At 36.5% G+C, this 23,136-nt stretch overlaps 1 pseudogene; it reads right to left on the minus strand.

Moving 5' to 3' along the window:
- LOC139123777 (zinc finger protein GLI3-like) overlaps positions 1 to 23,136 on the minus strand; it is a 73,919-nt pseudogene that overhangs the window by 44,425 nt on the left and 6,358 nt on the right.

Consider the following 23,136-nt stretch of genomic DNA (forward strand, 5'->3'; position numbering starts at 1 on the left):
TTTTGGTGCTTGAGAAACAAATTACCCCATATTTACCGGCATTTGAAATTCAAAATACCAGGCATTCCTGTGTTTATCTCCAGGGGAAAATACAATTCCCAATTTTCATTTCACGAACCAAGTTGGTAAAAACTGTTTTCACTCCATAAGCTTCAAAATGAGCCCCTATACCTTACGTAGGCCAAAATAATATTTTAAAAATAAACTTGAAGAGTCTGAATATCTGTTGATAGGGTCACTTTGATGTAACATGTTCTATAAGAAATTAATTGATTACTATCAGGACTGGAGTGAGCATTCTATGGTCAAGCTACATACTGTATTTTGTTTACAAGTGTGTTGGCACACCAGTACATGGGATCATCTAGGTTCCAACCTGTAAGCAAAGTGACAAAGTCATAGCCATTGAATGTCTTTGTCCCTACTTCTGTGTTTACCAAGTTGTGACTTTGTCAAACAGGTGCAGAAGTATACGCTGATGAGCTGCATGTATCTTAGATAGGAGCCTAGGATCAGCTGTATCACAAAACAAACTGCATGATTAGCTTGATAAAACTCTCATAGCAAACCAAAGACAAACAGTGTGGGTAACACTATGTAAATGTCAACAAGCCTGAGCTGATAGGAAAACCATGGATTCAGGACTGTGGATTTACATAGCACTGCTGGGAGTGTCTCAGTTAGCTAATGCTTTGTGATTTATCAAGACCTGTCAATACCCAATGCAAGGGTAAATGCTTTTGTTCTTTCTCCACTTGAATTGGCAACACTGCTTAATGAATGGCCATTGTTGCAAAACTGGATGACACCCTATTCTTATCTTTTCTTTGATTGGCTCTATTTCTCTATGATGTCATCAAGTGGTCCATTAATACATGTTATCTTAAAACAATCTGTTTATACTGCCATTGTGAAATATTTTCACTGGTATTGATTGGTGTACACTGACTTAAAAGTTTGTCAGCAGTTGTATGCAAAACAGTCCTCTCTGTTGGACAAAAACACTCTGAAGAGGTGAGAATTCTGTACATCTTTTGTCTTGAAATTCTGTGATCTGACATCCCAGAGTGTACAGTGAGAACTCGACTGCACTCTCCAGTCCTGAAATTTTGTGATTGACAATTCTGAGATTAGCTATCCTTGCTGTTTTTGACTATTTTGCTGTAACCTATTTTTTATCATAGACTTTTAATTACTCTCTTCATTTGAATAATTTGGATCACTTTTCTGTTAATAGAATAGCTATAATGACAGCAACTTTTGCATTGCTCAAAGCATTAATGTATCCAGGTTGTGTAAAGATCCATGAACAAAATGGTCCCAGTGACTTTTTTAATTTCGTCAAATGTCTCCCGCTGCTTCTGGTGGTAAAATTAAACCTTATAAATTGTAAAGCTATGCTACAGTTTAGTTGTCTCAAAGCTTTATTACCTATAACTGTTGAAGTATTTTCCACAAATTTGGTTGTTTGGAAAATAGCTTCTTGAGGTTCTTGCTCTCTTTCCAAGTAATGTTGAAATGTCCACTGCAGTGCTATTGCTGAAAGTGATTTTCGTCTGGATTAAAATTAAAAAATCGGCAATATCACTGCCTTTTATACACATTGCAAATAAAATTTGAAAAGCTAACATTTTGTAATTCAGCTTACTCTTAGAAAGAAGGAGATGAAGAAAAGTACGAATACCTGTTCTCTAAAGCTAATTGTCAAAGGTATTGATACTTTAATCAAATCATCATTTTGTTTGACAAAGGTTGAGGGACCTTTGCTGTAAAGTATCACACTAACAAGCTTGAAGTAAAGTAATATATATATATATATATATATATATATATATATATATATATATATATATATATATATATATATATATATATATATATTTATATATATCAGATATATATATATATATCAGATATATATATATATAAGCTTGAAGTTTAAGTAATATGTTATATAAATATATAAATATATATATATATATATATATATATATATATATATATATATATATATATATATATATATATATATATATATATATATATATATATATATATATATATATATTTATTTATTTACTGAGTTGGCCGTCTTACACTTATCCTTATAAAGCACTTCACTTTGGGATATTTTCCAGCTAGTTTAAGACCAAGATTAGTTGGTTAATTAGACAATCTGCTTCTCATTGTTCTTTCAGCTTGAGTTGTTTCAATTTGGAAAACAATAGATGCATTTGACTAATGAAGAAAAAAGACTTGTGTACTCACAATCTTTAAGAGTAACACTGTACAACAAATTCATAGCTGTAATATCCTTCTGCTCGTTCATGACCTTGACTTTCAGTGTTACATTTAATACCTATGACATGCCATTCACTGGCGCTGAATTTCAACACATTGTATTTATCTTGAAGACACTGTCCTTCACAAGTGACAGGAAAGACCAAAGACAGTGATACACACAGAAAGTATGCCAGAAAGCGGAGATAAAACTTTTATCTGCCTGTTACCACGGTGATTTACGTACGGACGTCACGGAAGCGTGACCACATGTCAATGGCAGGGATAGGAAACCTCTGTACTTAGGGGATGGCTAATTTGTCAAGTGTGTACCAAACCCCACCTTGTTGTTCTGATTAGGGCTAATCAGTTAACTGACCCTTCCACCCACCCAATCTGCATGACAATAAACTCATTTGCATAAGAAAGGGGACCAAACGTTCCTCCAGGGCTTTGGTGAACTCCATAATTTACAGCGAAATGCAGCTGGAATATTTGTACGCAACTGATGGAATATAGGAGGGTAAAGTATGGACAGCTTTTTGCTTTTATGGGTTAGCACCATCATCTTGCCTCGATAAATGATTTCATCACCAAAGTTGTGTATGGCAAGGTACGGTGGGGTTAAAGGGTTAAGATTTCTGTTGGCTTCTGGCAAATTTAACTACAGACCATGATTTTTGCAAAATTGTAAAGAAATCAGACACACTAGTTAAATCATTTTCATGGTGTTCAAAGTGTTGACACTTTTATCTTTAGTAGTTTACACCTAAAAGTTTTAAATTCTCCTCAAACTTTCTTTTTACAATTATGAATAAAAACCTGGATCACGCAAAATGCAAAATTCAGTATTCGAAAAATACTACAAATATTTATAAGTACGGCCACTCTAACTGGTATTACAGTAACTCCATGGAGAATAATCATCTTTTCGATTTCACAGAAAAACTGCAAACTTCATTTTACTCCACATGCTTCGAAATGTGTCCATAAAACCACTTTAAGCAGTGTCTTGTAAAATCTGGAGAGTCAAAATATCTCTATATTGGTCACATTCTAACATAAATGCAAATTTATTGGTCTACTTTTGTCAAAGCTGCACATAAGAATCTCAACATTTTAATTTGAGTATTTTTTATACAATGAGGATAGTCCAGACTAGAGGACCAGACTAAAGAATCACGAGGTTAGAGATACATTTCACTTGACTATTTTGTTTGACAGTTTACAAGCGTTCCTGTTACCGAGAAATGAGAGGCGAGCCTGAAATAAACTGTAATGTATAAGCACTGACGGGTGATTCTTCATTTGATGGAGTGTCAAACTTCAGCCCCTGATGACAAAATTTATTTCCATTCAGGAAATTGTTGGGGATCAAAGTTGCTTGATGGGGCGTATAGATGACGTTTTAAATGACTGTGATGTCCACAGTTTAAAGGAATGATTAGTTGAACTGCTGTACAGCAGTTGTACGCTAGTCACCATAAAGAATGGTGAGTGGCTAGCTCATATTATTCCCCCTACACGAGCTTTACAATTTTATCTCAAGAATAAATATCTGTTCACGAAATTTGCACAATAACCGCGTCAAAATTGGATTAAAATCAATTTTCTGGTCAGCTGCATGGCAGTACGTATTGCCTGCTTCTGAAATAATTTCGAGTTTGAGGGTAAAACCGTCAACAGCTGCTTTGGTTTTGTAACACAGTTAATGATTTGACTATTATACTCCATTCAGTGATTAGTGATAGGTTAAAAATGTTGCAACAAATTTCACAGACAGGATACAGAGTTGTAACAGTGTTGCAATTCACTCACTCAGTCACTGCCTGTTGAAAATTGCAACAATTTTGCTGTTACAATATTGCCAGATGCATATTTTGAGATGTAATACAAAGTTACAATCAGGATGTTGGATATATTGGCCAACAATTTCCCTGTTCAGAAATGTTACAACCCTACTGCACTAACAACATAACTTTCACGCCGGTGTTATAAAAGCTATCTTAACTCTCGGCATTGGCCCAGCATTGGATCAATTTTGTCCCATTCAATAGGGATACGAGGTCTAGGACAACTAAACTTAATATAAGTAAGAGTTTAGCGCACTGTACATTACTAATATGTATATGTATTACTCCATTGTATGGAAGAAGGACCAGAGCATACTCCATGATAATGCTTCAATTATTTTGCTCTCAAAACAAGTAAGTTTTCTTATTCTCCTTTCTGAAGTATGTTCAGATACGTAGTATGAGTCTTGTTAACATTGCTCACTGTACACAATATGCAGTGTCATTGGCTGATGAATGATTTCTGGTCCGGACTTTTATTTCATCTGTAAACAATGACATCGGACATACAAATACACAAAGTTGGTAAACTTGCAAGATGAACACTAGCATTTTGACATAACTTCAGGAGTAGAGAAAGTGACACAAACAGAACAACAATACCAGTGCCAATAAATACACAAAAATATTCTGCCGATAGAGCTTTCACCCTTTGAGCGCCACAGTCAATTTATGCCGCCGTTACAAAATACATCCTATTCAATTTTTCTCAGATTTTTGCCAAGATTTTGATAAAAAACTGTAGCCAATGAAATGTGGTGTTCCATTTTGTTCGTAATTATCAAAAAAATTACAGGAAAATTCATAACAAATGGTAAAATGTTGCATTAAAATTTTGGTGGGAAAAATTACGGTTCTAAAAGGGTTAAAAGGAAAAATATATGCATCATTGAAAAACTAATGGAAAGTTTTGTGTTTTATACTGACAAACTTGAAGAAAGCTGACGTCATACCAAGTTCTTTTCACCTCTTCACGAAATCTGAAGTTAGAACTTTGCTGTTTTGTGACATAACATTTTAATCTACTTCTGCCATCTTGGGATATTCCACTTTCTACCTCGTGGAGAGAGTGCACAGAGCAGCTGTCAATAGAGGGAGTATGGCTGCATGATTCTGAAAAACTCAGTACAGATCACTGAAGTGAAGAAAAGATACTTATATCGGTAAAGGTGACGTGACCACCTTTACGCTGAGGGGGAAGAAAACTGTCAGTTTCTGAAAAGCCGCCTCGGAGTTTGATTTATATATGTGGAAAGACAGGTCATTTCACCCCTGTTATTAGCCTAATCCCCTATGCAGGCTGTAACATAATGCTGGCGTTCACAGTTACAAAGGCGGTGAGACACCGCCAGGTCTTCCCACTCCGCCCAGAAAAGAAAGCCCTGCCTGCTGCCTTATCACATGCCCAGTGACACCAAGTCAACTATGGTACGATTTTTATTCTCTTCTACCGACAAGCGTGAGAAAGTTTTCGGTGTGTGGCCGTGTAGAAGGCAACATAAATTGTCCATTTTATCCCGATTTTCGCTTGAATGGGTTATTGTGCGGAGGAACTGAACTGAAAGGAAAAAGTGTTTCGGAGGCTTGATCTTCTGAATAATGTCTTGCCCGAGGGCTGTGGACTAAACCATTTGAAAAACAGGGGAGGCTTGACTTTGAGGAGCTATTAGCTTTCCATCTTTGGAGAAACCTCTGCCAGTTCTTGACATTCCCTTCTTGATATTCATCTGCATTTGTTAGCATACCACAGAAAAATAAGAGAATTCAAACCTCCAAACATACAAGAGTGAAATATTATAATCGAGAATTACGTTATGAAAGTGAAGACGTGTTTGTGATTATTAAAATTTTCTTTCAGAAATGCTGTCAAAGTGAGCAACTGTAACATTTTCTGAAGCAATCTACACCTTCTGAGGTGCAATGGTGTACTGGCAAACTCACTGCATTCTTTGATACATGTACAATAAATGCTATAGACTTGCCGCAACTTTATGAAAATTGTATCACCGATATTTCATTTTGCGCTATTTCTTTCTCAGATTTTCTTGACAAATTAATTCTTTGGTGAAAGATTCTGCTACCTGGCCTGATGGACCAGAAAATAGCATGTCCCTTTATTACAAGTCACATCCCCTGAAAAATAATTGTCGTCCCTTTAGAGTAAGTGATCTTTTGACGTCAATGCCTTCACAGTATAAACATCATGCTTATAATTATGAGTCTATTCATGGCCCTTCTACCGAACTGAAAGGGTCTTCAGAGGGTACTCTAAGCACGTACTGCTGACAGTACAAACCAGAGGACACCACGTTCTGACAACAGATTTTCCACCGAGGGTCTCTTGAACAGTAAACTTTACTGTTTGAGCAAAGAGCCCACTTCACAACAACAGCTCTGTCAACATGGTCGGCACACACAGATTGCCCAAGAAGTATCATTTGCAGACTGGCGCGAAGTACACCGATCTTTTCATATGTTAATTTTCGGCTCAGTGACCTTAGCTAACTCCACATCAAACCCTGTTGACCCTTTTGGTAATCAAAGCTCACCCTGCCTGCAGTCTTGTTGAAACACTTCAGTTTTCAGCTTATTTGACAAACTGCATCCCTTTACTGATGTTGATAATACTTTAAACACTACATTTAAATGATGCTATTGAGAAAACAGAAGTTGTCTACTGTGCTTGACATCAGCTGGTGACTCAAACGTACATGGATGTCTTGCTCTACAACTCCCGTACTTGGATATTCTAATAACTACTTGCAAAATCTTCAGTTGTGTCATTTTCCTACTTTCATTACACTGCACATTTGCTGATCTACCGTAATTTCTTTTCAGAACTTTTCTAGATCTCCCTCTTTGAACTTGTGTGCACTGACCACAGTTCACACCTCAGCTCAAATTTTTCATGTTAAAATTAAACATTTGACCAACTAAAACTGCAAAGAAATTAAAGAGGGAATCTCCACTCAAATGGTATCAGGCTTGATTTAGCAGTCTTTTTCACCCAAATGTATCTGAACACATGGTGAGAAAAGCTTTGACTTCTGCTTCTGCGTTTTACTGCTTGGGCCATTTGGAAAAAAATTATTTGTTTGCCATCCTTACATTTTTGAAAAACCTACCAGCCAACCAGGGGAAAAAAAACACAGATAAAAAACACAAGTGTATTAAAATAAACTCACTCTTTATTTTTGGTTTCTTTTGGTAAAATAAAATTTTTATTTGTAATAGTGTTAACATTGTTTTCTTAATTTTCTCTGAAAACCTACCAGCACACGGATGGCAAACAAATAATTTTATTTAAATTGCCTTGTATGGATGAAATGGTAGTGTCATTCAATTTGTAGAAAATCACATTCTGGGTCTGTCACATAGATCACGAATGAATAAACTTATCAAATCACTGAAGAATGAACTCATCATACCACGGAGTCTACTTTTTTTTCTACACGCAGACACACAATACAAAATAAACACAAAAAGACAGACACTAAATGAAGCTGTATTCAGGCGTTTCATAAAGTCCCTTTAAGAATAGAACTTTTCACTGTAGAGCCCCCTGCACCAGCTGATTTTTGTGCTCTGACTCGACTCCCCTTTGGCCTTTTCCTTGAATAGTAATCTTTGGTTTTAAACTATATTGCTCAATTTTTTCAGGTCCATACAAACATCAGATTTGATTATCATTTTCTGGGGGAGGGGCCTTGTAATTCTCTGTGCCATTGCAATTATGACATTACACTGCAATTTCTTTAACCCTTTGAGCGCCAAAGTCAATTTTTGTCACCACAGTCAATTTTTTTCAGATTTTTGTCAAAATTTTGATAACAAACTGTAGCCTATGAAATGTGATGTCCATTTGGTCCAAAATTATCAAAAAAATTCAGAAAAATTCAGAAAAATTGGCAAAATGTGGCAGCAAAATTTTGGTGTGGAAAATTACAGCACTCAATTGGCTTAAAGTCAGATCAATCTCCTCCCGCTGAATGTTTTTTCGACAACAGATGATTGGTGACAGTGGCATAAAATCGTCCAATCTGATATAAATGATCATAAAGACATCATGTTTGCTCACTATACATAAGTCTAGAAGGGGGATTAGACGGTATTTTCAGTTATATGCAATCTTTGGTTGTCATGGGCAACTGTTGCCAATGACAACCACACTGAATGTAGCTGTATAGGGGAGCAAGGCTATCGCTAAGCCTATAAGCCGGCCCTGTCTGCTATTATGGTATCTCATGACATCAGAAGTGCTGTTTATCACTTTGCTCTGTTATGTAACTTCTGACAAGTGGAAAAGGTAGGATTTTCTGGATGAGTGGATGTTCTCTAAGCACCCTGGACACAGAGGGATCGCTTTTTGGAATTCGCTGAATGAAATTGTTCAATCTGAACGCTGGGCCTGTTGAGGTAGTTATGTAACTGCCGGATTCAGTCCACATTGGCCTGTCTGTTAAAGAGGGGGTTTTGTCCGATGCCTACTTGGGCCCGGGCCATGGGAAAGTTACCTTTACAAAATAAGTTCGGAAAAACTGTCATTGTTGCTGACCAAAATGAGACTGTCCTTGATTTTTCTAAGCCTCACGCTAAAAATTCCATCTGTATTCCTTTCTAAACCAAAGTATAAACCTGCTCCTGAGAGTTTCTTCTGTACATTGGAAATTCAAATTAGTAGCTAGGGAACCCACATTCCTTCAGTTCACCTGACAACAGGTGTATACAGCATAAAACTGCAATTTACAAATTAAATCTAACACAGTTATGTATATTATTAACACTGTTTATGTTCAGTAGACTACACTCTGAGGCTAAACCCATTCCATCTGCCTTCCTTTTTGATCAGGGCAGGCAACTGAGTGACAAGACAACAGAAAAGCCTAATCCACGATTTTGATTTTTTTCACGCTAAATCAACAAAAGACCCTGTAGACAATGCTTTTTGAATAATATGGCAGGTGTCCCTCTATCATTTCAGCTTAAGCCCTATAGGCGCTTTATAATACAGAAACAATACAGCTGTAAAGACTATCAAAGATTTTCATTTTAATACTCCATAAATCTACCCAAAACATACTTTTTAAGTTAAAAATCTGTAAATCTACTGATGAAGATCACATCTTGTCAGAAATAATTTTCCTTTCATTTTTTATCTAAGTTACCAATTCAAATCTACACCTAGTAGAATGTATTCAGAGATCTGATAAATGCCCATGAGAAAACGACTTTAGTTTGAATAAATAATGGACAATCCTACCAATGATGTATTACCGCTTAATGCCAATTCTGTGCTTTTGTTTCTTTCACTACATGACCATTAACGTCAGAACTTGATTCAAACTCTCCTATAATACATTCTCCTTTCCAATGTAATCAATCCTAAATAAAAGGAAAGGTCTGAGAAGGTTGTCATTTTGAATTTTCCACAGACAATTGCACTTAAATCTTTACTAAGAATATGACATTTTTGCATACTAGTGTATATACTACAATAAACTGTGTATAGTAGAACTCTGGAAGCCAGAGTATCTCAATTCTTTTATGCGTCCACTGAAAATTTTGAAGGTAGATGGGTAAGTTCCATAACCAAATACAGAATATTTCACATGAAATTTTACACATGCAGTTTTTGTATTTACAAGATTGGTAACATGCAATCTGAGTAACAATTAATTTATATAAATATAGAAAGTTCTTTTTCACTTCTATAATTTACTCTTCAGTGTGACATATTGCAAGCATTAAGGCATTTTATGCACATTTTATAGGACTTGTAAACAAAGATTTGTAGTCAGAAAAGCTATGACGTAGAGTCATATTCAAAGAAAATTTGTTTACAAAAACCTCCAAAAATTACATGGTTGGAGACGCACAACAAAGAATTTCAGTACTCTAGCCCGATGAATAGATAATGTATGGGGTTACCAATGTGTTCACTCCGTGCTACCCCCCATCCCTGCAGCAGTATTGGAACAAGCCCATTGTTGCCTTCTTCATAGGGTCTGTCCACTACAGTACCAGAGGATGGACAACCAGTGAAAGCAGCCAGTGAGTTGGCAGGGCGAAGTTCAGATATCAGTGATATCAAGAAAGCGTATCATATCCCTACAGCAGTTATAGCCAAGCAACGGAGCAAGGACCCAAACAGTGTCGCTTTCCTATTGTGCCCCTGCGCATTTCAAGTATCAATTTATATGGGCTGACTATGGGGCAGTGCGCTGGGTCAGGTGGTACTTCCCACCCAGGGCACCTGGTCACTGAACCTGCCAATAAAGGCTGTCACAGTACGGCCAGACACTACAGCCATTGATCATTCGGCTCTGATTGAGGGGTGTTGATACCTGCCACGGTGAGGTCTTTGAAAAGTCTTTTACTTGAACCATATAGGATGTTCTGTTTATTTTAAAATCTAATCGCTGTCTCTATAACTTGATCTCAGTCTTGTCAGGATCAGCCGGACACCATTCTGCTATAGAATATGATCTCCATTACTTCTTTGTTCAACGTCGTCCAGGTTTTCTGATCAATATACTGTGAGTCTCTTTCTCTCTCCCACTCCCCAAAGTTGTCAATTACTTTCTATGCACTTGGCTATACGGTAGGACTCTCTCTCTCTCTCTCTCTCTCTCTCTCTCTCTCTCTCTCTCTCTCTCTCTCTCTCTCTCTCTCTCTCTCTCTCTCCTGGGCCCTTGTTCCCTGTTATTTTGCATTTCTCTTTGTCTGCCTGTCTTGTGTATTAGTCTCCCCCCCCCCATGTAATTGCACATAGTAATTCATCTCTTTGTCATCTCTCTCTCTCTCTCTGTCTTCCTATGTGTACCAATAACTTTTACTGAGGTCTGACCTGTTGACAACAACAAAACCTGTCTTGTACCCTGCCTGCGTCATTGAACTTCAAAATCTCATGGCCATTGGGCCTATTTGAACTGTAGCAATATGATACATATTGAAGCAATGCGGTTCCTCCTTATAATTTAGCATTTTATATATATTTTACTTTTTTCATTTACCTAACTTTTTTTTCAGTTACCTATAAATTACATCACTTTTCTCTCCATAGTTTTTGAAAGAGTGAAAGTCTGTTACCATAATAAAGATTTATATTATAATCTCATTGTGATAAAAACCAAATTGGTGGACCACTGAAGGAATGCAACTCTACCTACAACCTTGGTTGGTGGAACAGTCCCTCCATTGAGTTCAGCAGACTTCAAAATAATTGTAAGGGATGAAAAGACCAAATAACCAAAGCTGTATGAATACAACTTCCTGTCTCCTTGCGATAGCAATCGCCCCAGAGGAAGTACGTCCATTTGATACAATTGCTTTACCATTCTATTTGCTCCTTTTTAGCCTGGGGGTGGACCCTAGCTTAGGCTGGACTGGCTCCCGATTGTTCAGGGGAGTACTTCAGCTGTTCTCTATGGAGAACCACAGGAATGCTGAACTTTAAACGGGGGTTTCTGTCAGGGGGTGTAGTGTCTTACAGACAGAATGTGGTCTGTATGTCATGCCAACCCAGTTGTTGCTGGCAATGATGACAAAATGGTGCTCACAACAGCTCTTTCAATAATGTCATTTTAGACAGTTTCACCAGGGCTAATCTGTAGGTGGCTCCATTCGGTAAAACAGTCACCTTCCGCTGAAAATTATTAGTAACATTGATGTTCTCATTTAATGTTGATACCTTCTTTTCTGGATAAAGGCTACTTTATCATTTTAATGGGATACAGTTTGCATTTTTATAAGAATGTGATTCTACTAAGTACATTAGTTGAATCTAAGCATCCCTCGGCTGATTAAAGGTTATTGGTCAAATTGTCCTGTTAGTTCAAAATTGAAGATTACTTGTGGAATGTAAAACTTCCCGAGTTTTCGTGGGTTGTTTTGTAAGAGTCATATTTGGTGACTAGATTTATGGTGTCATTTTGGGTGATCAACAAATTTACAGTGACCACGCATGCAAGTAATCCCACCGGATACTGGACAATAATTGCTACCGGCTGCCATGGATATTCAGGAAAGGGAGTGATACAGCTATTGGAATGATGAAGGTCATCCGCTACTAGAGTAACCCTTTGAGTTTGAGCGCCCAAGTCATCTTTTGTAGCTTTTATAAAATATATCCTGGTCAGTATTTTTAAGATTTTTCCCTAAATTTTGATAAAAAATGTAGCCAAAAACGCGATGTCCATTTGCTCAAAATTATAAAAAAATTACAGAAAATTTCATGAAAATTTGTAAAATGTTGCAAAACATTTTGGTGGGAAAAATTACAGCACTCAAAGTGTTAAAGCCTTTCAGGATACCAGTGGTGACCATGGAACTCACAGTTACCAGAAATTGGAAATTTCATGTGACAGAAAATCCAATGTCTACATCACATTTTTCAAGAGAAAACTTACGTAAATTATTTTCACTGTTATGTCCCATAAAACAAGTTTTGCATTCTTCTCCTATATTGAATACAAAGTATTGGCCGACCATGCACTGAATTGTATATTAGCAATTTGTTTTTGTTGACAAATGAATTAAGACAGTATGTGCCTTAAAAGAGAAAGACTTAAACTTTTGCTTAAACTTTAAATTTCTCAAGGAATCTTTCAACACTTTCTTTTTCAAAATCAAGGATAAAAATCAAGGAATCCCCGCTGGAGAAACAAATTACTCAAGATTTACTGATATTTGAAATTTAAAATGGCCGCAAGATTCCCTGTACTAACTCTATGGAGAAAAATAGCGTCAATGACACTGTAGCTCCCATCCTGGACTATTTAGTGTTTGTTCTCTGGTCAGATATTTGAACATGTGTGAAAGGGATAAAGTGCATGAAGTGAAAATACTTAAATGAAATGTACTGGAGACAGTGAAATATGTTTAATGTAATTATTCAGAATATAAAATGGAAAAAATACAGAATTAGATATATCGAATACTGTGATACAACCATTAACTCAACAAGTCATTTACAATGAGATAGTCCCCACTTGTAATAGGAGTATTAGTCTTGATGGGGCAGGAAAATGTGGTCATTAAGAAGTATCACTGGGGTGTATATGTTGAGATCTATGGGCACATAGGTCTATGTCGTTGTTCCCAATTTGAAACACATGAGGCATGTCTAAGTTATGGTTCTAAATCGGGAAAAAAGATCAGACCTCTAGCAGTATTGGCCAGCCAAGAAATACATATGCGCATTATAAATGAGGTACAAGATGTGACATCTTAAGGTCTAATATCCTATCAAAATTGGAGGGTATAGAACTTGTGGTTACTGAAATATGCATATATATGTATAATCAAAGTCAAAGGTCATGGAGGTCACATGACATTTTGAAAAAAAAAATTATATTGCTAATTAATCCTTATATGCCAAAAATCAGATCTCTAGCTCTATCGCTTGCCCAGAATTAGATGTGTACATAATTAATGAGGTAAAGCGTGTGTTGTCATAAGGTCTCCCATCCTACTAAATACAAAGGACATAGCACTTGTGGTTACTTATTTATTGACATAAACATATATTTTAGGGAAAAGGTCATCGAGGTCACATGACATTTGGTCAAAAAATTTCTCTCCTATAGTTATCCCTATATACCAAAAATCAGACATCCAGCTCTATTGGCTCGCTCAGAATAAGATATGCGCATAATTATTGAGGTACAGTATGTGGCGTCATAAGGTGTCCAATCATACCAAACATGAAGGGTGTAGCACTTGTGGTTACCGAGTTATGGAAAAATATGTATATTTGAGGTCAAAGGTCACCGAGGTCACGTGACATTTTGTCAAAAAAATTGTATTGCTAAGTTATCCCTATATACCAAAAGTCAGACCTCTAGCTCTATTGGATCGCTCAAAATTAGATATGCACATAATTAATGAAGTACAATATGTGGCATCATAAGGTGTCCCATCATACCATACATGAAGGTGTAGCACTTGTTGTTACTGAGTTATGGACAAATATGTATATTTGAGGTCAAAGGTCACCGAGGTCACGTGACATTTTGTCAAAAAAATTGTATTGCTAAGTTATCCCTATATACCAAAAATCAGACCTCTAGCTCTATTGGCTCGCTCAAAATTAGATATGCACATAATTAATGAGGTACAATATGTGGCGTCATAAGGTGTCCCATCATACCATACATAAGGCTGTAGCACTTGTGGTTACTGATTTATGGACAAATATGTATATTTGAGGTCAAAGGTCACCAAGGTCACGTGACGTTTTGTCAAAAAAATTGTTTTGCTAAGTTATCCCTATATACCAAAAATCAGACCTCTAGCTCTATTGGATCGCTCAAAATTAGATATGTGCATAATTAATGAGGTACAATATGTGGCGTCACAAGCTGTCCCATCATACCATATATGAAGGGTGGTAGCACTTGTGGTTACTGAGTTATGGACAAATATGTATATTTGAGATCAAAGGTCATCAAGGTCACATGACATTTTGTCAAAATATCCAAGATATCTGCGTGAACGGATGGACTCACGGATGGACGAACAGACGGACATGACCCAATCTATAAGCTCACTGGACTTCATCCGTGGGGACTAAAAATTGTGTCACTGCATCCTTTTTGCAATATGAATACGTGAGAAACTAAATTTTTATTTTTCGTGGCCTAATACATGGGAGTCATGGAGATCTGCCTTATACATGGGAGTCTATGGACGTGTAAACTAAAAATATGCAAATTTCACCACGATTTGCCCAAATTTGGGAAAGGTCACTCCTATGCACTTCCATACCAAGTTTCAAATCAATCGGACTTGTGGTTTCAGAGCAGGAGATTTTTTGACCAAAAATGGGAGAAAATTACAAAAAAATTCATGAAAAATAGCAAGTCCAAGATACTGACCCAAGATGTGCACAATCATTTCATGTCAGCCCAAAGTACTTACATGCTAATTTTTCATGTAATCTGCTCAGTGGTTATTGAGTTTTTTCAATTTTGACTGTTTTTACATTTTTTCACTTAATTTGCATATTTTTGGCAATGACAACTTCATTTGAACAAAATCTCATCTACAGCCCATCATCCATGTACACACCAAATATCAAGATGAAATGTACAGCGGTTTTGGAGTTTTTGATGTTGAAGGACAGACATACAGACATACAGACATACAGACATACAGACATACAGACATACAGACATACATACATACAGACATTTCCCTAGCCTATAAGAATAGCTTCCATTGCCATATATACATATGGCTATGGGAGCTAAAAACGAAATTTTTGATTTTCGAAAACTAAGACAGTGAAAATTTTCCTTACACCAAGAGCTTCAAAATTAGCCCCCAAGTGTTAGTGTTTAAACAAGATTTTGGAATAAAACAAGAAACATACTGAACACTGTAGACAGAAGATGAAGGCCTGAAAATATGTAAAAAGGTAACAGTTGATGAAGATTACATACAAACTGCAACATTATGAAATGTTGTTAGATAATTATGTTGGATGTAACAACATTGGACAAACTGTATTTAGAGAACATGATATATTGTCTCAAGTGAGGTAAAGACACATTGAGAAACTAATTACATAAGTGGCCAATTTACATAACAATACAAAATTTGCACAATCATTTGTTGTGGAATATGTATTCTTTTGTATGGTCATATACATATGAATATTTTGCTTGAAAAAGAGAGAGTGGCCAACCTCTCTAACAACTTAGATTGGTTATTGAACCACTCTTTTTGACAGTGGGGATTTGGCCGAGTGGCTCTGTCTGTTGCTTCTCAGGTAGATGACTGGCTGCCGTACCAATGTTGTGGGTCTAAACCCAATTGAAACATCGTATACTTGTGGAGAACCCAGCAGAATATATTCATTCCCAGGTGAAGTGCGGATAATTTGATAGTACAGTGGGCTGGGTCCATTGATACAAAAAATATTCAGACAGTCACGAGAAATATGTAGAGAGCCACAAGTTTCCAATTCACAAAGTGTGATAAGATAACAGCCGATTATTTACATCCTTGATTGCTAGAAAGTTCTGAGGTTGAACGGACAACAAAAACACGAGATGAGGGAGGTGAAAGTCTGAAACTTCTGATAATATATCAGCTAGGTTTACTAGGATATATTTATTGGCTTCTCAAGAATCATGCCACTCAGCTCTAAGGGCATCATGGGAGTTGATTATTTACAATGGTATCAAGGTAAAGCAGTGCATTTTGGGAGGACAAGAGCATTTACTATATCATAAGCACAGACATCAATGGAAGGAACATGGTAGTCCGCTGCAAAGTTGTAGTATGCACTCCAGATTTGAAGATTACTGAATTCTTACAGTCGATTGAGGAATATTCAAATTTTCCGGAGTCAGCCCTGATTCAAAAACAACAAACTTCAATAAAAGTTCAAGATCAAGATGTCCATAACTTTGGATTTTATTATATATATAATTTTCTAACAACCCAGAGACAGTAAGTCTAGTGTAAATCTGTACATGTCTCCGTTTTGAACTCAAACCTGGAGATTCCTAAATAAACATTACAGGTACTGGACTGAAATAAAAAGTATAACATATTAAAGAGCTGAAAACTGATGAATAGATAAGGGATTTAATTGACCTTTGACCTTATCACCTACCTCTGGAAGTAGACCCAGATGCATGATGGGAATCACCAGGGACTTTGGCTGAGCTGGCAGTAGCGGTCTTTGCTGGTTTAGGATTGTTTGACATGGTTTCAGCTGCTGTTGGTTGATGACAACATGGATTTCACACGACTCGGGTTTTCCTGAACCCTGCAAATATAAAATTATAAAATAACTTAAAAATAAGACAAATAGGTCACATTTAAAAAAAAAGACTAAATATCATCAGCAAATATTGAAATAGTGTTGATGGTTCCCCAATACTATTATTAAGAAAAAAATGTACGCAGACATTGGCTAGTTACAGCTTGACTTTGGATATATAAAGTACATACAACAATCGTCTTAGATACCAACACATTTCATGTAATAAGTATATTTTTATGAATTTGTGAAACAGTATTTCTTTTCATTTTTCTCTATTTTTTCAGGTTGAGGGGTTATCACTAAATTACAAATTTTGGAAACACTGTTGTACATGACATTTCATCATGAAAATGTGTTTTAAATTTGTGTCTAAATAAAGAGGGGCATATAATGGCTTTTGGAAATGGTATGGTTTAAATGGAGATCTGCAAATTTTGTCAGCCTTTAAAAATTATTTTATTGCGTGAATCAATGATTTTTTGTTGAAATGCCAGTGTGTTTTGTTATTTCAATATTTGTTTCCACTCATGTTAGTTCTTGTCTGCAGAAACATTTTTTTCAGTGTACATATATTTTCCTTTTTGACCACACCTTCCCAGAATCCTGTGGTTCATTCCTTGCGGGTAGCATGAAGCCAGTGAGGTGACTTCACTGGGCAAACAAAGAGTGGTAGATATGCAAATAATGTATGGTTATGTTAATTGAACACCTTTTGTAATTTCAAGAGGTTGAGAGATGTGCGTATAATGCGTAGGAAGACGTACAATGGCGGTGAGTGGCACTGAATGATTAATTCCTTCAATTTACAGACAATTTGGGGTTAAAATTACAAAACGCTGTTTGCAGAGCAAACAGTGTTCTTGCAAGTGCAAGTGGCAAAGTAGATACAAGACGACAGATGATTGAAAAACCTGCGTAGTCATTCTTGATGTCACTGATTCCTAGACAAAAAGACACGGCCTAAAAGACGGTAATCCCTGTAATTATGCGAACTATGTGCCAGGTAATCTACTGGAAAAATAAATTAAGCTTCACTCATGGTAAACATCAGGAAGTGAAACCACTATAAGGTACATACATGTAGCTATGCGATGCATGTAAAAGATGTCTTTCCCAATTATTGATCAAAATGATTTTCTTAAATGATAAAATCACCATCTTTTCTCATTTTGTTTGTTAGGTTTATTTTAACACAACATTTGAAGCTGCTCAATATCTGTCTGACTTGAATATAGTTGACTGTTTTTGTTGAATGTGAACTAAAACATGTCCTCATACTGAATAAATGTAACAGTTCAATGACAATTTCAGCAAATATCTGAAATTGTATCAAAGTATTTCTAAATGACATCCACAAATGGGGCAACATCACAGTAAATTACCAAACACATGTTAGTTTACAGGAAATGGTATGTTCTTGTCACAAGAACAAGTACTCATTAAAACAGTCAACTGTTGAAATTTCAAAGGATATGTGTCCATCAAAAAAAGTCAAAGACATTTCCAGTATTAAACAGTGCCCTCCTTTTTAGAAAAGGCCCACACAAAGTTTATTTTTGTCTGGTTGTTTAATTAAATAGAAGTGTCCACTGCATTCTTGGTATGTATGGCTATGACCCCATAGGTCAGTGGAAGTTCATGGTATGTACACACCGGCAGGGACTGTCTGACCCCGTGACCTTTGCCCACTATGAGAGAGAAGAGTCAGTTTTGAGAGTGTATATCAACATTCCCCATATAGTGTTACTACTTTGTTACTCTTCCTGATCACAAAGCAAAGACTCTCCTCCACCGCCCTCCCCTCCCTCCGAAAAGGGGGGAATATCTACATCTTTTTCTCTGTACAATTACACGGTCCCTGAGACTGTCGTGTATAATTGCAGCAACTCCTGTAAATTTTGTCTAGATTGATTATCATACTGAAGTAAGTTTTGTCACCGTTCACACAACACGACATATTTTTAACAAGTTACTGTTATTCACTTGGTGACTGCTGCTTTTAAGGTAGAACGCACCTCAGGGATAGATTTCCCGACTCTCAAATTTCTACAACTCTTTTCTGATCCTACCACTTGTGGGGGCTCATTTCAAAGGTCTTGGAAAAAAAAAATTTCATCGGCTTATTTTTTTCCCCATAGTGCTAACACAGGAATGCCGGTCACTTTGAATTTCAAATATCGCAAAATGTTGGGTAAATTGTTTCACTTGTTCCAAACTCTGCACAGTGGAACCCCCCCCCCCCCCCCCCAAAAAAAAAAAAAAAAAAATTATTGTTGATTTAGTAAGAGAATGGTTGAAAGTGTTGTTCAGGAAAGTTTGAGCAAAAAATTTCCGTAAGTCTTTTACTTTTGAGGCGCATTCTACCTTAATAACAGCAAAATGGCTTTATGCATGGACTCAAATCACACTTTCAAAGTCAGAGTTTGGAGGTTTCAAAACATCATAGTCGATAAATCTTCGAAATTCTAAATTATCTGACAGATGGCGATACACCCCTTTCTGGTGTACATCGTCCCCACTGTCACTTTTTCCCTTTTTGAAGTCACACATTACCTCTCTTCTTATCAGTTATGACATTCAAGGAACTTTTAACACTATCACTGTACTTTGATATTTCACTTGAGTTCACCATATACTGACATTTTCAAGGAGGCATGTTGGTCATATTTTGACATTTTGCATTTTACAGTACTACTGTTTACGGGGCCTGGGCTGACATTATCTTTATTGTGGGTCAATGACACGATTACAAGGACATTATTTATAAGTAGAGTTCTGGTGGTGAAGTGCAACGCCAGTATCAATGATACTTTATGCAATCAATATCACAAGATCTCTTTGTAGTGGGGGACACTGTGTGCTTTTGTGATTATTTTAAGGAGGATTTAGGTAAGATAAGGGGGGTTTGCCAAACTACACAACCTGGAGAAAACTGCATATATCCAATGCCTGCCATTGGTGTACACCAAAATGTGCCGTAAGTCAGAAATAAAATAGTTTGTGCAGACTCAAAAAAAAAATTTGATTTGTTCATTTTGGAATTTTTCATTTTTTTTTTCCTGCAGTGTTGTGTTTGCTTATACAGCTACACAGCTGGCAACAAGTAATCAGGAAAAAGTAATCGTCAGCATGGATTGCATGGAAAATAACCTGGAGATGATGGATAAATAGGTCCTGGCAAAGAGATCAACTTCCAAAATAATGGATTTTGGAATAAAATCAGCACCCAAAGTTAGTGGGGGGAAGCCAAAACATGAACCGGAAGAATTATTGACAGACATGACCAAACTGCTTTTAAACAAAATTGTATCCATTACAAATTGTTCTCAACTGTTCTCAAATAGTCTCTGAGAGAAACCCAACACCTGTTCTTATAATATGGAATCTGAAGAACGCAATTTGTTTAAAGTAGTCCCTGTTTGTTTAATCCTGGCTTTATTCAAGCTAATGCAATTACAGAGGAGGAGAAAAGGTATTTAAACTGGCCATTCCCTGAGTGCCCTGTAAACAGGTAAATTATCTGTAACTTTTGGTGTTTTTTTCACAATTTTTGTTTGTTATGTCAAATACAATTTCTCGTTGTACTCCTTAAAGGATGTAGAAATTCAAGTTGTTAAGTCACTTTGTAACTATGGTGACTGCATTGTTTTTGTTTAAAAGTGAATTCTGATACAGATTAGAATTCAAATGCAACTGATAAACATGCTTTTCATAAGTATAAACATACTGTGTTGACAAGCTATATAAGGTTGGCATTTTGACATACTGTGAGAAGCAGAAAAAGAAGATTCATTTGACAAATAAAACAAAACCAGTGAAAAAATAATCAAAGATTACATTTACCGGCCGGCCCTTTTATAACAATACATGTAGCTTTGGGCCAGACCATAGTGGTAAGAGGTAAAGTTTGTTGCAAGCACACATATTAATTTTCACAGTCCTAGGGGAACAGCTGAACCCTCAGATGTTTAGATTTACACACCAGATCTAAGCCATAGTACTTCAGTTACACTTGTGTACAGTTACGGTTTTACCCGCAAATTAACCAACGTATTTTGCTACGTCCCTCGTGTTTTTCAGTGGTGAACTTTGACCTCTTTACAGTGGAGGAATGAAAAGGTTAATAGAATTTCTAAAATTGGGTTTGATGGAGAGGAAATCTTGGTATTCAACGATGCTGATTATAAACAGATTACAAATATACTTGTAATCAAACGATGGCATTCAGGGAAGCATATCTTTTGATAATCCCTTTCTGCCTCGATAACTGTTCACTCTAATATCTTAACTCAATCAAAACTTAAAATTTTAAAAAACAAATTCATATGATGAAAAAACAGTTATTCAAAAGGACACAGAAGTTAAAACCATAACTTGCGTACCCTTGATGGTGAAAATTTTGGGAAGCAATGTTAAAATCTGTGATGATGGAATCCATTCAAGTTCATCTACCGTTACTGGCTTTCACAAGTATGGATTTTTCCTCCTTGTCATTAGAAGTCGCAGTCACCCTCAAAATTTCCAACTTTTACGTCAGAGACCATTGAACAAAAGCACTGAGGGTAACACAACCATGAATAATTTACAATGATTTCACACCCAAACAAGTGTTTCTTTGCCCAACAACTAATCAGGCTTCCAATAACTGGACAGCTGAATGTCACACAATGGCAACCAAGACAGACACACAATGGAGGAGGTCAGGGATGGATACCCTCCTTTGTTAGCCCTTCTTTGTTATGCAAATTATAACATGCTTTGGTAATCCCTCTTTCCTGTGTTGTCTCATCAAGATGGAATGCTGCAAAAATCTAGAAAATGGATCAAACAGTACCATAGCCGAGGATTTTAGCTATTCAACTGCAGAAAGTGTAATCGTTTCACCATATTTCCCAATGTAGATGTCCATCTTTGCTGTAGAAAACTATACAGTTGAACAAAGATATGGTGTCATTCTGTTAAAGCACAAGCCTCTGAGTCCCACCTTCTGTGATATATTGCAACATTGTAGCAGTATAACACAATGTTAGCTACTTTTTGTACAATACTGTACAACATTGTAACAGTCAAACATACACTGTAGCAATGTATGCAATTGTTACAGTCTAACTTACACTAACAGCTTCTCTTTATGTGATGATACTTTGCAACAACAACAACTTTGCAACAGTCAAATGCACATTGTTGGCCATTTTCTTTTACCATTCCTCTTTCCCTTCATCTATGTTAATTCCTTATTTCATTTTCCATCACACCTTCCAATTGGTGTAATTTTACAAGTGCAGTACATCACTACAACTTGGAAGAACCTGAGTTAATCAATAGCCGCCATGAGACACTTTCTAACTTTCCTCCCAGAGATTCAGTTCGCTGTCTACAATTTGCAAACTGACCATTTTGTAAAATGTCCCATATTTTTTGTACTTGGAACCACTAGCCTGTAAAAATATTATCATCCACTTGTAATATTGAATTCACTCTATGCACCAATGCAAAAATGTCCAGACATTTTTTTTTCTTTTGGGGGGGTTAGGGGGAGGGTGGGGGGTGGGTTGTGTAATGAAAACCCTATCTACTTTTTCATCATTGGTTTAGTATGTTTCCTGAATTTAAATGTAAGCTCATCACAGGCGTAATGGCTTGAACTTACGGCAAAAGATCTGTTGCCATTTTTAAGAATTGACTCTTTTTAGCCATCCTTTCTGATTGCAGGACTGATTTTGTCTGATTTTCAACTTTACAGCCTCAGGAATGTGAATAGCCCATAGCTTCATGTACAAAACCAAAGGAATAACATTTCACCACTGCCTGACATTGGTACATCCCAATTTTAACCAATGGAGCTGATGGACCAGTACATAGGACAAATTGGGAAAAGGGCAAAGTGAGAGTACAAGTGAAACATTGGTAACCAATATCTTCAGTTTACTTTGCACATGATTCCAGTTTTGTGAAGACACAGACAGGGACATTTTACATAATACTGCGCACTTTAAATGAATTAATTTCATGCCATGAATTTCACAAAATAGCTTTAAATAATTCAGTCATAAAGTGCCTCAAGATTCCCACTTTTCATGATTTCAACAGCCTGCTACGAGTGCAACAAAATTTTCAGATTCTGCATTCAACTGAAATACAAGTGGTGACATTTCTAAAATGCAACCTCATCAGTTGTGCCAGGTGTACGTACACGTGCAGTACTATGATCTTACATGACGTTGT

The sequence above is a fragment of the Ptychodera flava genome (assembly GCF_041260155.1).
Source record: "Ptychodera flava strain L36383 chromosome 23 unlocalized genomic scaffold, AS_Pfla_20210202 Scaffold_23__1_contigs__length_28996876_pilon, whole genome shotgun sequence".
Taxonomy (NCBI): domain Eukaryota; kingdom Metazoa; phylum Hemichordata; class Enteropneusta; family Ptychoderidae; genus Ptychodera; species Ptychodera flava.